Source organism: Letharia lupina, assembly GCF_014066315.1.
Source record: "Letharia lupina isolate WasteWater1 chromosome Unknown contig_12, whole genome shotgun sequence".
NCBI classification, from domain to species: Eukaryota; Fungi; Ascomycota; class Lecanoromycetes; order Lecanorales; family Parmeliaceae; genus Letharia; species Letharia lupina.
Genome location: NW_023502981.1, coordinates 1,897,839 through 1,912,334, shown reverse-complemented (window position 1 = coordinate 1,912,334; position 14,496 = coordinate 1,897,839).

The following is a 14,496-nucleotide window of genomic DNA, read 5'->3' as shown; positions in this document are numbered from 1 at the left end:
ATTTTATTAAAAGAGGGAATAGTATTATAAGCGTACTCTATATTCTTAATATACTACTTAGTTCTCTTATCTATTCGAGTCTAGCGTATCTTAATAGAGATATTATCTATTACTTAATATCTTTCTTTTATTTATATAGTTCGATATCTTAGTTATCTTATTTAATATATTTATATTAATATTATATCTATATTAATTTTATATCTATATTAATTTTAATAATAGTAATATTATTTATTAACTTATTTAAAGAGAGTAAGAATAATAAGAGATTTAAATTATTAAAGTAGATAAATAACGCTAAGCTAGCGTTTTAATAGCTTTAAAGTATTTTCGTAATCGCGCTATTTCTACGCTATTACGATTTAAATTTAAAGCTATATTTTAAAATCGACGCTTTTAACTTTAATATAAAGATTATACTTTTATAATTAAATAAAAATAACTACTAGTAATTAATAATATTTTAATCTAGAAAAATAAATTCTATAAAATAAAATTATAAGATTTATAATTAAGAGTTACTCGCTATTATAGCGTTTATAAAATAATAATATTATTATTTAAAAGATAATACGTTTTATATCGAGATTTTAATAAATTATAATAATTTTAAAAGCTTTATAAAATAAAATAAAATAAACTTTAAATAAGCTCGTTAGACGCTAAAGTTAGCTATTTATAACTCTAAGATTTTTTATTAAATAGATAAATTAAACTCTATTAACTCGCTATTATAACGTCTTAATTATAAAAGAAAATTTTTATTAAATATTAAACTTTTATTAATATTATAAAATAAACTTATACTTTAAATTAGCGATAAATAATTATAAAGAAATAAGAAGCTTATAGCGACTATAGCGTTTATATTTCGTATTATTAACATTTAAATAATTATTTCTAAAAGAGAGTTTAAAATTATATAAGAAATTACTTATAACGTATTTTAAAGATTAATAAAAATATTAATTCGAGATTTATAAGCTTATAATAATTAAGTAAACTCTTTTTAAATTAATATTAATAAATTAATAATTAAATATAACGTATATAATTAAATATAAGTTTTAAACTTTAAGAGACTATAAAGATATAATAGTTATCTTTATATCTTTAAAAATAAAGTTTTAAAAAAAGAGCTTATTAATAAATATTATATTAATTTATTATTAGAATACTTTAACGCTATTAAAATATATAAGCTATTTACTTATAAATACTATTAAAATAAAAGCTTAAAGTAAGTTATTAATTATATAAAGATATATAACGTTTATTAGCAAATTAAAGCTTCGCGATATCGCTTATATAGCGAATTAAGCTCGCTTTCTATCGCTATTAAATTATAAAAAGAAATTTCTATAAATTTTATTATCGACTTATTAACGAGTAAGTATAAGAATATTATTTATAATATTATTTTAATTATAGTAAATTAATTTATAAAAATAATAAGATATATTTCTATATTTATTATAATCGATATCGCTTAGCTAATAAAAATATTTTATTTTAAAATAGTATATCGCTATAATATATTAAATAATATTATTAATAATAGAGACTTTATATTTACTAATAACTTTTAATTCGTTATTTACTTTTATTTTAAAATTAAATAACGCTTAAATATTATCTTTTACTTATAAATTAATAAGTAAATTAAGCGATAAAATTAGATATTAAGATACTTTTTATATATATTCGCTAACGATAAATAAATTATTTAAGCGAAATAATTACTAATAATAGAGTTCGCTTATATAAATAATTAATATTTCTTTATTAAAATAATATTATTCTTTCTAATATATAAATATTATTCTAAAATTTATTAGAAGATTAAAAATAACTTTATTAAAAGAAAGATACTCGCTATAAATAATAGAGTAAAGAAATTATAAGTATTAAGAAATAAGATAATAAAGCGTCTTCGTAACGCGGTTATAATTTAATTTAAATATTATAATAAAATATATTAATTTTAAAGCTATAAGATAGATAATTTAATAATATTAGCGATTAAGAATTTATTAGATTTAATCTAATCTATGTTTATAGAGCTTAATAGAATATATTCGTATATGAAGCGCGATATTCTCGCTTTTTAGACCTATAATCTAGTAATTAACAGTACTTATAATAGTATCGCGCTTTAGTTTCGAGCCTTAATTCCTCGAAATGTGTATTAAATAAGGCTTGCCACTACGGAGATAATCCTATTAATTCTCGTATCTATAGATAAAGAATTTAACTCTAACTTAGAACCGACTTTTATTATAGCGAAGTTTAGCTTTAGAAATAATATACTTGAGACTAACCCCTTCGAAGTAACTTTATTTCGCTATATCGCTATAACGAATAGAAAATTAATTTCGTATATATTCTATAAGGGATCTCTAAGGCGACGTCTCGCTACTACGATAGAGGATATTAAATTCGCTTAAAGCTAATCCCCTCTAAGTACCTTCATCACTACGCCTTCAAGATAGTAAACGTATTATATTCTTTTATCTTAGAGCTACGAAGACGTAGCTCTAGAGAGAAAGATATTATTAGACCTAGTCTAATCTATGCTTATAGAGCTTAATAGAATATATTCGTATATAAAGCGCGATACTCTCGCTTTTTAAATCTATAATCTAGTAATTAATAGTACTTATAGAATTTAAAGTAAAAACGCTTAAATAAGAGATTATCTTATAAATTTATAGAATTATTTCGAATTATAAATAAGATAGAGATATAAATATATCGCTTACTTTTATTCTCGATATATAAAATTTATAATATTTTTTATATATCGTTATTTAAGTTTTATTATCTTCGCGATTATAATTACTAGTCGAAAAGATATAATATATTTTATAAAATATTTTATATTAAGTAATATTATATCGTATTCGAGTATAATATAAATAGAATCGAATATTATTTTATTTTTCTAATATAAATTCGAGATCTTAGCGAAATATCTTACGATATAGTATATCTATAATATTATATTATAATATAATATATATATAAAATATTTCGACTAAGATTTCTATATTTAGAAGTATTCTCGTTATTATTCTAATTAACGACTCGATAAATTCGATATAATAGCTATTACTATTATAACTATTACTATTATAACTATAACTACTATAGCTATTACTATATTTATAAATCTAAAAAGTTTCTATAAAATTTAAAATTGCTAATTACGCGTGTGTCGCGAAAATTATAAAATTCGCTAGATTAGTAAATCTAATTAGAATTCGTCTAAATTCCGCCGATTTAATAACTATTTTAATCTTTTTTATTAATTCTATTAGTTTAGTAATAATATATATAAAAAAAGAAAAGTTCTAATAATCGACGTTATAACGATAAGATTTTATAACGATAAGTATTAACGCTAACTTAAATTTAACTATAGAATTAGATAATTTAATAAAATTAATCGCGTAAATAATACTCTAATATAGCGTATAATAATGCGTATATTAATAATAATATATATTAATACTATATATATATAGTAAAATAATACTTAGAGTATATTAGAGTATATTACGTAAAAATTTTAAAGTTATTAAAAATTTTTAAAGTTGCTAAATTAATAAAACTAGCGAAAAGAATTTAAATATAGATAAAGTTTATTAAATAGGCTAAATCGTGCTAATTATACGAATTCGACGAAAATCGTATAGAAATTAATTTTTTAGATTTATAGATATATTATAGTTACTTCTATTATAACTACTTCTATTATAACTATCTCTATTATAGCTATTACTATTATAACTATTATATAATAATAGACTATTTTAATAATAAATAGTAGTAGCTATAATAGTAGTAGATATAATAATAATAGCTATAATAGTAATAGTTATAATAGATAGCTATAATAGTAATAGCTATAATAGTCGTAGTTATAATAGTAATAGTTATAATAGTAATAGCTATTATATCGAATTTATCGAGTCGTTAATTAGAATAATAACGAGAATACTTCTAAATATAGAAATTCTAGTCGAGATATCTTATATATATATTATATTATAGTATAATATTATAGATATACTATATCGTAAGATATCTCGCTAAGATTTCATATTATACTAGATATGAGATTATATAAATATTAATATCTTATATTATATTATATCTTTTCGACTAGTAATTATAATAATATAGCGAAAATCTTTATATAAGCTCTCGATCTTATTAATAATAATAAGCTTTAAAATATTAAAGAAATTATTAATAAGATTAAATATAAGAAAAATATCTAATATAAAGTTAAATAAATTAATTAAAATAAAGAGTATAATTAATAATTATTAGATAATAAACTTATTAATATTAGCGAGCTAATTTAAACTTATAAATAGACGAATAATAAGTAAAAGTATTAAATAATAAATAATTTGAAGTCTCTTATTACTAAAAAGCTTAATTAATTATATATATTTCTAGATAATACTTATACTACGTATATACTTCTTTATATTTACTACTATTAAAATATAAATTAATAAAATAATTATATTATTTAACTATTTATTAAGCTCTATTATAAAGAAAATTTATTATATTAAAGTATATATTATTAATATAAATATATTTTTATCTAAAATAGCTATTAAAGAACTATTTAGAAACTCTATATTAATACTATTATTAAAAAAAGATTACTATTTAAATATTCTTCGCTATTTTAATATTAAATTCTAAATTAAGTTAATTAACTTAATTTTTTAATAAGAAGATAATTAAAGTATAATCTTCGAGTTAATATTTATTAATATTCGTTATATATTAATAAAGACTCTTAAGCTTCTTTTTTAATAACTTAATTATTTTCTTTAACTTCGCTACGCGCTTATTTATCGTTATAAATTAATTTTAAAAATCTATAATTATAATAAAGACGATTAAAATTATCGCTATTATATACTTTTATAATTTATATTATTAAATAATTTTTTTATTAAGCTTAGCTCGTTAATAAGATATTATCGAAATTATTTAATACGACGATAGCGTTATATTAATTTTCTTATCTATATTTAAAGATATAAAGAAATTTTAATATAGCGATTAATATCGCGTCTTTAGTCTTATAATTATTATAGAGAGAAAACTTATTTTAAATATATAAATCGTTATCTTAATAAAAGTAAATTCTATATAATAAATTAGATATTAAGATTTATTAATAATTACGTATATAAAGCGATAATAATAGAAATAATTAAGAGTTAATAATCGCGTTTATAAGACGATTATATACTTATTATTAAAGTTATTATATAAGAATAATTCGGCTATTACTGAATCATAGACTAAAAGAATCGAGGGTATTACGCTTTATGGTCGATACGCTCTATTTAACCCTATAAGAGTTTACTATACTTCTACTATAGATTATTAGAGCGATTACGCTCTAATAACTATTCTCTCTCTTAAGACCGCGTTCTCGCGATTCTAAAAAGAATTAATTTAAGAGCTTTACTCTAATTAGCGATCTTTATAAAGCCGACTTAAGGCGTAATACGCCACCTTTATTATACTAATCGAAAAGATATATTATATTTTATAAGATATTCCATATTAAGTAATATTATATCATACCCGGATATGATATAAATAGAGTCGAATATCATTTCATTTTTCTAATATGAGTTCGAGATCTTAACGGGATATTTCACGATATAATATATCTATAATATTATATTATAAAATAATATATATATAAGATATCTCGTTAAGATTTCTATATTTAAAAGTATAAGTAGCTATTCTAATTATTATTCTAATTAATTATAACTATTACTACTATAACTACTACTATTATAGTTATTACTACTATAATAAAGATAATTATAATAGTAATAGTTATAATAGTAAGTAATAGTTATAATAGTAATAGTTATAATAGTAGTAGCTATAATAGTAATAGTTATAATAGTAGTAGTTATAATAGTATATCGAATAGAAGTAGATACGATTAGTCGTTAACTAGAATAATAATTAGAATAGCTACTTTATACTTCTAAATATAGAAATCTTAACGAGATATTTCATATATATATTATTTTATAATATCATATTATAGATATACTATATCGTAAAATATTCTATTAAGATCTTATATTATATTAGATATAAGATTATATAAATATTAATATTTTATATTATATTAGAGTATAATATAATAGATTAATATTCTATACTATATTATATCTTTTCGATTAGTATATATAACGTCGATAGATAATATTAGATATACTCTTATAGATTAGATATAGTTATAACGATATATAGAGTAACTATTAATATTATAATTTAAGTATATAACGTATATAATTAATATACGACTATAATAATATTTACTTTTTCTCTAAAAAGTTTTCTATTTTATTAATACTTCTTTACTACTCTTAATAATTTACGCTTTCTATAATAAATATATAATAAATATATACTTAACTAATATATTCTATAGACGTTATAACTATTATAATAAATTTTTTAAAGACTCTATTATTACGTATATATTTCTTATATATTAATAACTATAATTTATTATACTTACTCTCTATAGCGCTAAATCTCTATTAATACTAAATAAGAATATCTATTATCGCTATACTCGATAAGCCTTTAAGTATACTTCTCGCTTATATAATATTATATTTAATAATAATAATAATATAATTACTAAGTATTATTATTACGCTCGCCTTTATAGTAATTATATTATAATAAATTTTCGTATAAATAACGTATAATAAACGTATCTATAGCGTTTACTAATTTATTTAAAAGATTTTAATAAATAAATATATTATTATCGATATTAATGCTATAATATACTTAAGTTATTTATTATCTTCTTATCTTTAATATTCTTAATTTTATATCTATTATATAATTTAAGATTACTTATAAATACTTTAATATAGTCTTAATAACTATTTAATATATTAAAAATTAATTAGAAATAAAGAAGAAGTCGAATAGCGAAAGGCTTTATTTAATAAAGCGAAGACTCTTTAAAAGATTCTAAGTATTCTTATAGACATCTACGACGTTATACGCTTTATTATATATATTTATATTTCTTATATTTATTTCTTATTCTTTATATATATATTAAGTATATTTTAAATTAATCTTTCGCTAATAGATATATCTTTTACGCTCTCTAAGTTAAGCTTAAAATTTAAAAGTAATAATAATAAGATTAAGATAAATATTAGTAGAAATAATAAGAAAGAGAAGAATAAAGAAGAAAAAAAGAAGAAAGAAGAGAAAGAGAAAGAGAATAATAAGATAAAGTCTATTAACGAAGGCGATTTAAGAGATAGTCTTAATTACTAATCGAAAAGATATAATATAATATAAGATATTAATCTATTATATTATACTCTAATATAATATAAGTTATTAAGATTTATATAATTCTATATCTAATATAATATAAAATCTTAATAAGATATATTACGATATAATATATCTATAATATTATATTATAAAATAATATATATATAAGATATCTCGTTAAGATATCTATATTTAGAAGTATAAGTAGCTATTTTAATTATTATTCTAGTTAACGGCTAATCGTATCTATCTCTATTCGATATACTACTATAACTATTACTATTATAGCTATTACTATTATAGCTAATACTATTATAACTAATACTATTATAGCTAATATTATTATAGCTAATATTATTATATCTATTATTATTATAGCTAATACTATTATAGCTAATACTATTATAGCTAATATTATTATATTTACTACTATTATAACTATTACTATTATAACTATTATTATTATAACTATTACTTACTATTATAACTATTACTATTATAGCTATTATCGAAATATAATCTCCGCGTATCTTAGTTATCGTATTCTTTAGCTATTTAATTTTATACTATATTTAGAATCTAACTCTAGAGAGGTTTTAAAGAATTAATTCGTTCGTTCTATATATTATATATCTAATATTTTAATAGCTACTACTATTATAGCTATTACTATTTATTATTTAAATAGTCTATTATTATATAATAGCTATAATAGTAATAGTTATAATAGTAATAGTTATAGTAGTAATAGTTATAATAATATTAGCTATAATAATATTAGCTATAATAGTATTAGCTATAGTTAATTAGAATAATAACTAGAATAGCTACTTATACTTCTAAATATAGAAATTCTAACGAGATATTTCATATATATATTATTTCATAATATAATATTACAGATATACTATATCGTAATATATCTCGTTAAGATTTCGAATCTATATTAGAAAAATGAAATAATATTCGATTCTATTTATATTATATTCGGGTACGATATAATATTACTTAATATGAAATATTTTATAAGATATATTATATCTTTTCGACTAGTAGTCTTAATAGTAATAACGCTATTAATTATATTTTTAATAAAGGCTTTAAGAGATTTAATTAGCTCGCTATTTTATATATATATATCTTATATTATAATATCTATTACTTCTAATAATATAGTCTTTTCGTTATTATCTTCGAGTATTAATACTTTTTATTAATTTTTTTAATACTATTTTTTATTATAATACTTAAATTCGACTCTTTATAACTAGATTCTTTATTTTTAGATATTTTTTAAAATTATTAACTTTTAAGCTCTTTTTCGATATCTATATTCTACGCTTTTTATATCTATAAGCTTTATTTATAAACTCGTTAATTAGATCTAATATATTTTTTATAACTTCTTTATTAAGCTATTTATTATACTTCTTAAAATAATCTTTTTATCGAATAAGATATTCTATCTTACTCTTTCTTATATACTTCTTATATATGAATTCTACTAAATATTCTTTATTATCTTTTATTAGTTTAAAAATAGAATATTTAGAAATATCTAGATCTTCTAATTTTTATTTATATAATTCTAATAATAATATATAAAAAATAGAGTAAATTTAATAGATAAATAATAGCTATAGTCGATACGCTTACGTTTTAATATACTTTTAAATATAAAACGAATTAATTAGCTTATTAAAAAGCTTTTTATTTAATCTCTTCTATTTTAAATTCTTTATAGAAAGTATAATAAGATTATCGCGATTAAATCTTTATAATTTATAATTCTTATTATAAGACTTCGATTACGTTTTCTATACGCTTTATTAGCGTCTTATAAACTCTTATTAAATTATATTAATTTCTTTAATATATTCTTTCGCTATAAATACTTCTTTCTTAATAGCGCTATTCTTAATAATTAATTTAAGTTTAGACTAATATTTATATATAGCGAAGAATAGGCTATAATTAATTATTTTATACTCGCTTTAATAATATATAAATTTTATAATTAGTAGAAGCTCTATTTAATTATTTTATCGCTCTAAATAATATACTCTTAAATAATATTTTAAAGTCTAATTTTATCGCTTCGTTTATTTATTAATTTATAAATAAAAGATAATACTTAGTTTATATTTTATATATAATTAATAATAGACTTCTAACTAAAATATACTTATAAAAATAGATTTTCGATCTATAATAATATCTTCTAATACTTTATATCGAAGAATAATTTTCTTTATAAATAACTTCTCTAGTTATATAGTATTAATTATCTTATTAATAAATATCTATCTTAATATTTTAATATATCGATTAATTATTATAAGAATTAAGTTATAAATATAATCTTTATATTTACTAGAAGAAAGATTTATAATAAAATTTATTATAATTTCTTTTTATAGTCTCGTTAATAAAGAAAGTATATCTAGTTTACTATAGAAATAATAGCGTTTTATCTTTATACGCTAATAAATATTATATATATTAATATACTTCTTAATATCTACGCGAATACTATTTTAATAGTATTTTCTACTTATTAGCTTAAATATCTTATTAATACTAAAATATCTAATTATAAAATTATTATAATAGCGTTTTAATAGTTCTTCTCAAATTAAGTCTTCTTCGAAAATATATAATCTATTATTATATCTTAATAGTCTCTAACTATTTTAAATTTAATTACTAATACTCCGCGTTCGCTTATTTAATATCTTATTAGTTTTACGCTATTTAATAAAAGTATTCTCTTATTAAAGTATCTTTATAAATTTATAAATAGACTTACTACTTATATTATATATCGTTTTACTAGTTATTAATACTTTAATAATTAGATATAAAACGAGCTATTTATAATTAATAGTTTTAATAATAAAGTTAAATTACTTATTAACTACGTTATAAGTATATTAAGTAAATATCTCGCTTAAACTCTCTCTTATTAAAGATTAAAATTCTTTAAGTCTTAAAGAATATATTATATTTAAGTGAGTTTCTTATATTACGATAGTTATTAAATTCTTAAATATTATCTTTTTTATAGATGCTTCTTTCTGAGAATTAGTATCTAAAAGACTCTTATTTATACTTAGACTATTTAATATAATAAGATACTTACTATTAAGATTATATTTCTTATATATATAATCTACTCTATCTTTATAAACTATCTTAATAATAATTAAAATAAGATTTAAAAGGCTTTTAATTCTAGCTAGTTTTTATTATAATATAAAGAGAAGTCTATTAATTAATTCGTTTTTACTCTTATAATTAAAGCGTTTTAAAGATATATTAATAGAGTTTATCTTATCTAATCTATACGAAATTAAGAAATTATATAGAGAGAGTTTTATTACTTAGCGAGCTTATCTACTATTTAATATCAATTACTCTATAAAGTATTTTAAATTATTATAATTAATAAGAACTTTAATAGAGTAAAAATTTCTTTCTAAATAATAACGTTAATATTTAAATATTATAATAATCGCGAGAAGTTCTTAATTATATATTTTATAGTTATACTCTATATTAATTATCTTTCTTAAATAGAAAGCGATTAAATATTACTATCTATTTATATATAGCTAGATTAATATACTCGCTATAGCGAATAATAAGATATTAATTTTAATTCAAATTAAAAGCTAAAGATCGAAATATTTAAGAAGAGATACGATTATAAAGACGCTCTTTAGCTTTTTAAATATATACTCTATAATATTAGACTATAGAAATAATCCTAATTTAATATCTTTTTTATTTCTTTTAAAAAGTTTTATTAAAGAGTTTATAATTTAAAAATAATAATAAATAAATCTTTAATAGAAATTTATAAATTCTAGAAAGACTTATATATTATAATAGTCTTTTAATTTTAATTACTCTTAAATTATAATTATTCTATATTTATCTATAGTAATACTAGTAGTAGATATTATAAAGCCGAGAAATTTTACTTTAATAACGAAAAACTCGTATTTCTTTAGACTTATATAAAGATTATATTATTTAAATCGATTAAGCACTTATTTTATATAATCTAATACTTCTTCTTCGTCTTAAAGTATATAAGAATATTATTTAAATATATTATATAAAACTAATTAACTAGCTTTATTAGGACTAGTATAGAGGTACGTTATATAGGTGAGATAGAATAGAATAATAAGGCTATCGAACTATGTATGTGGGAAGAAGGCATGATATAGTAGGAGATGCCTCCGCTAAGGCACTAGGCCATAGGGCTGAGTGGTGTGTCAAGGGTACGCTCGTAACACTACCCCCCCTTCTCAAACAGCCATGGCCCCCATGGCTGGTAGACCGGAGATACAGGCCCATTGCTTACCTTGTATCTCCAAACATCCATAGTCCCTGCAGGCCTTGATTGGAGAAGATTTGCCCAGGTGTAGCGGTATTGCCGGGCCGCATGATGGTCTTGACTGTGCCATGCCTGCATTGTCCTTCAGAGATCCCGGAGATATAGCCACATCTTGCCTGCGTACCAGCAAGATTCTCCGAGTTCTTCTCCTTGCCCAGTCTTCTTGCCATAGTCCTCCACCTTTTTTTTTGCCTTCAACACCTACTGGCAGCCTGGCCTGGGAGCTTCACTGTAGATTTACCCTGCGTCTCCCATGCTCTTACCATCAAGTCCATCTCCCCATCCTTTATCTCTTTATCGTAAGTAGGGAGGTAGATAATAAGAATCGAATGTGTTGAATGCCATTTGGTAGCAGGCTCACTATGTGTGTTGTCGACATGCTCAGTGAAGAGGTCGTACGTTTGCTGTGTTTCGGGTCTGTTCCCGTTGCCTTGTAGCAGGCTCACTGTGGGGTGTTTTGATGAGTTCTTTTCGATTCGCTAATCCTACGAATGGTTTAGCGGTGCTTTATCCCTCCTGCTGTCCAGAGGCCGTTCCGTCATGTTGAAACGAATTACCCGTTTAGTGGGCTGACCCAAGGATACAATGCCTCAAGTTTCTATCTTAACCTCAACCGATTATAATATCTTAATCTTAAGTTAGTATCTTGACAAAGCCCTTGCCAACGCGTTTATTTATTAACTATTCATTCGCTAATCCGAATAGGCGTGAGTATACGTTAATTGGCCCGTATATATTTCTCTTCGCCGGGTATACGAAGGAGCCTTATTATAATATCAGAATCAGTATAGAGATACGTTATATGGGTGAGGTAGAATAGAATAATAAGGCTATCGAACTATATATATGAGAAGAAGATATAATATAGTAGGAGATGTCTTCGTTAAGATACTAGGCTATAGAACTAAGTAATATATTAAGGGTACGCTCGTAACAAGCTTAATTAAAATCTTATTAATATAAGCTTAAAAGATTACTAGAGTATTAGTTAAATTAAACGATATTATTAGATATTTAAAATATCCGTAATATATATAAAACGCTATCTTTTACTTATTGCCTTTATAAATTCGTATATAATAATAAATATTCTTTAAATTAAATTTAATATATTATTTAAAATTATTTAGACGATTAAGCGTCTTACTAATTAAGAATAATAGATATTAGATTTTAACGATTATCTTATTTAATTTATAATAGTTAATATATAGACGTAGATCTTTATTCTTTTTTAAAATAAATAAAATTAAAGTTTCTATTAAACTCGTGAAATATCTAATTTAATTCTTCGCTAGAGCTTTATTAAGATAGATTTTTAATATTATTAATTTTATATTAGATAAATTATATAGTAAGTTAAATAATAACTCTACTATAGTTTCGATAATATAGTTATAATTCTTATATAATAATAGTTAACTTACTTCTTTTAATAAGAATATATCTTTATATTCTTTTAACTTATTAGAAAGTTTAAAAATAATCTCTACGCTATTTATATAAATATTATATATTCTAAACGCGTTAATTTTATCTTCTTTATTTATAATTACTATTTTAATTATAACTAATATATAAATAGTCTTATATTCTTTTAAGATATTCGCGAATTATTATAATATTAGAATCTCGAGTAATTACTTTTCAACGTTAAAATATTAGATTTAATCTTTTATATCTATCTTAATTCGTTTATTAATTAAAATTAAAAGACTTAAAACTATCGAGAAATCTTTCTTATCGATAATATAGAAAATATATTTATAGCGCTTAATACGCTTTTAACTATTTTATAAATAATAAATTATTAAATAGATATTATAGTAATAAGTTAATTTTTTATTTATCTATATAGATTTTAATAAGAGATTATTAATCTTAATTAGATTCTACTTAATCGTAAAACGCTAGCTTATTATATTTACCTCTATATTATTATTAAAATAAATTTTAATAAGAGTCTATAACTCGCTCTAATTATTTAAAAGTACTCTATCTTTATAGATTAACGATAAAACGAATACTACTTCTATTTTTATTCTTATTATTATAAAATCTTTAATAAAGATTTCTTTTTTTCTATCGAGTTAATTATATAAAGCTTATAATTATTAATTAAACTAATTAATATATTATTAAGATTTTTTATTTTCTATTTTTTCGATTTAATATAGATAATAATATAATACTCTTTTTCTTTATAATTATAATATTCTATACTATTTAAATAAAACTTATTATTCTTAAATTTATTCTTAGACTTATAATCTTAGAGCTATTTATCTCTCGAATTAAAATCGTTTTATCTTCGCGATAATTATAATCTCTTATATTAAAAATTTTAATTTTCTCGCTATTAACTCTCTTATAGATTAGAAATATTACTTATTTTATATTCTCTAAAAGATTCTTACTTTCTATTATTATTCTCTAAATATATTATAAGCGTTAAAAGCTTATCTCGTTTAATTAGTATAGTTTAAATATTAATTAATTAATAGCGAAAATTTATATAAAGCTTTATAAATAAGTAATATATTTATTAATTCTTAATATAGAGATTTATTTAGACTTTTAGTAATCGAAGATAATTATTAAATTAGCGTATAATTTAATTTTATCTTTAGCTGATATTTATATACGCTTAAGCGATATTAAGTTCGCGATTTACTAGATCTTTAATTTAATTTAATAGAAAG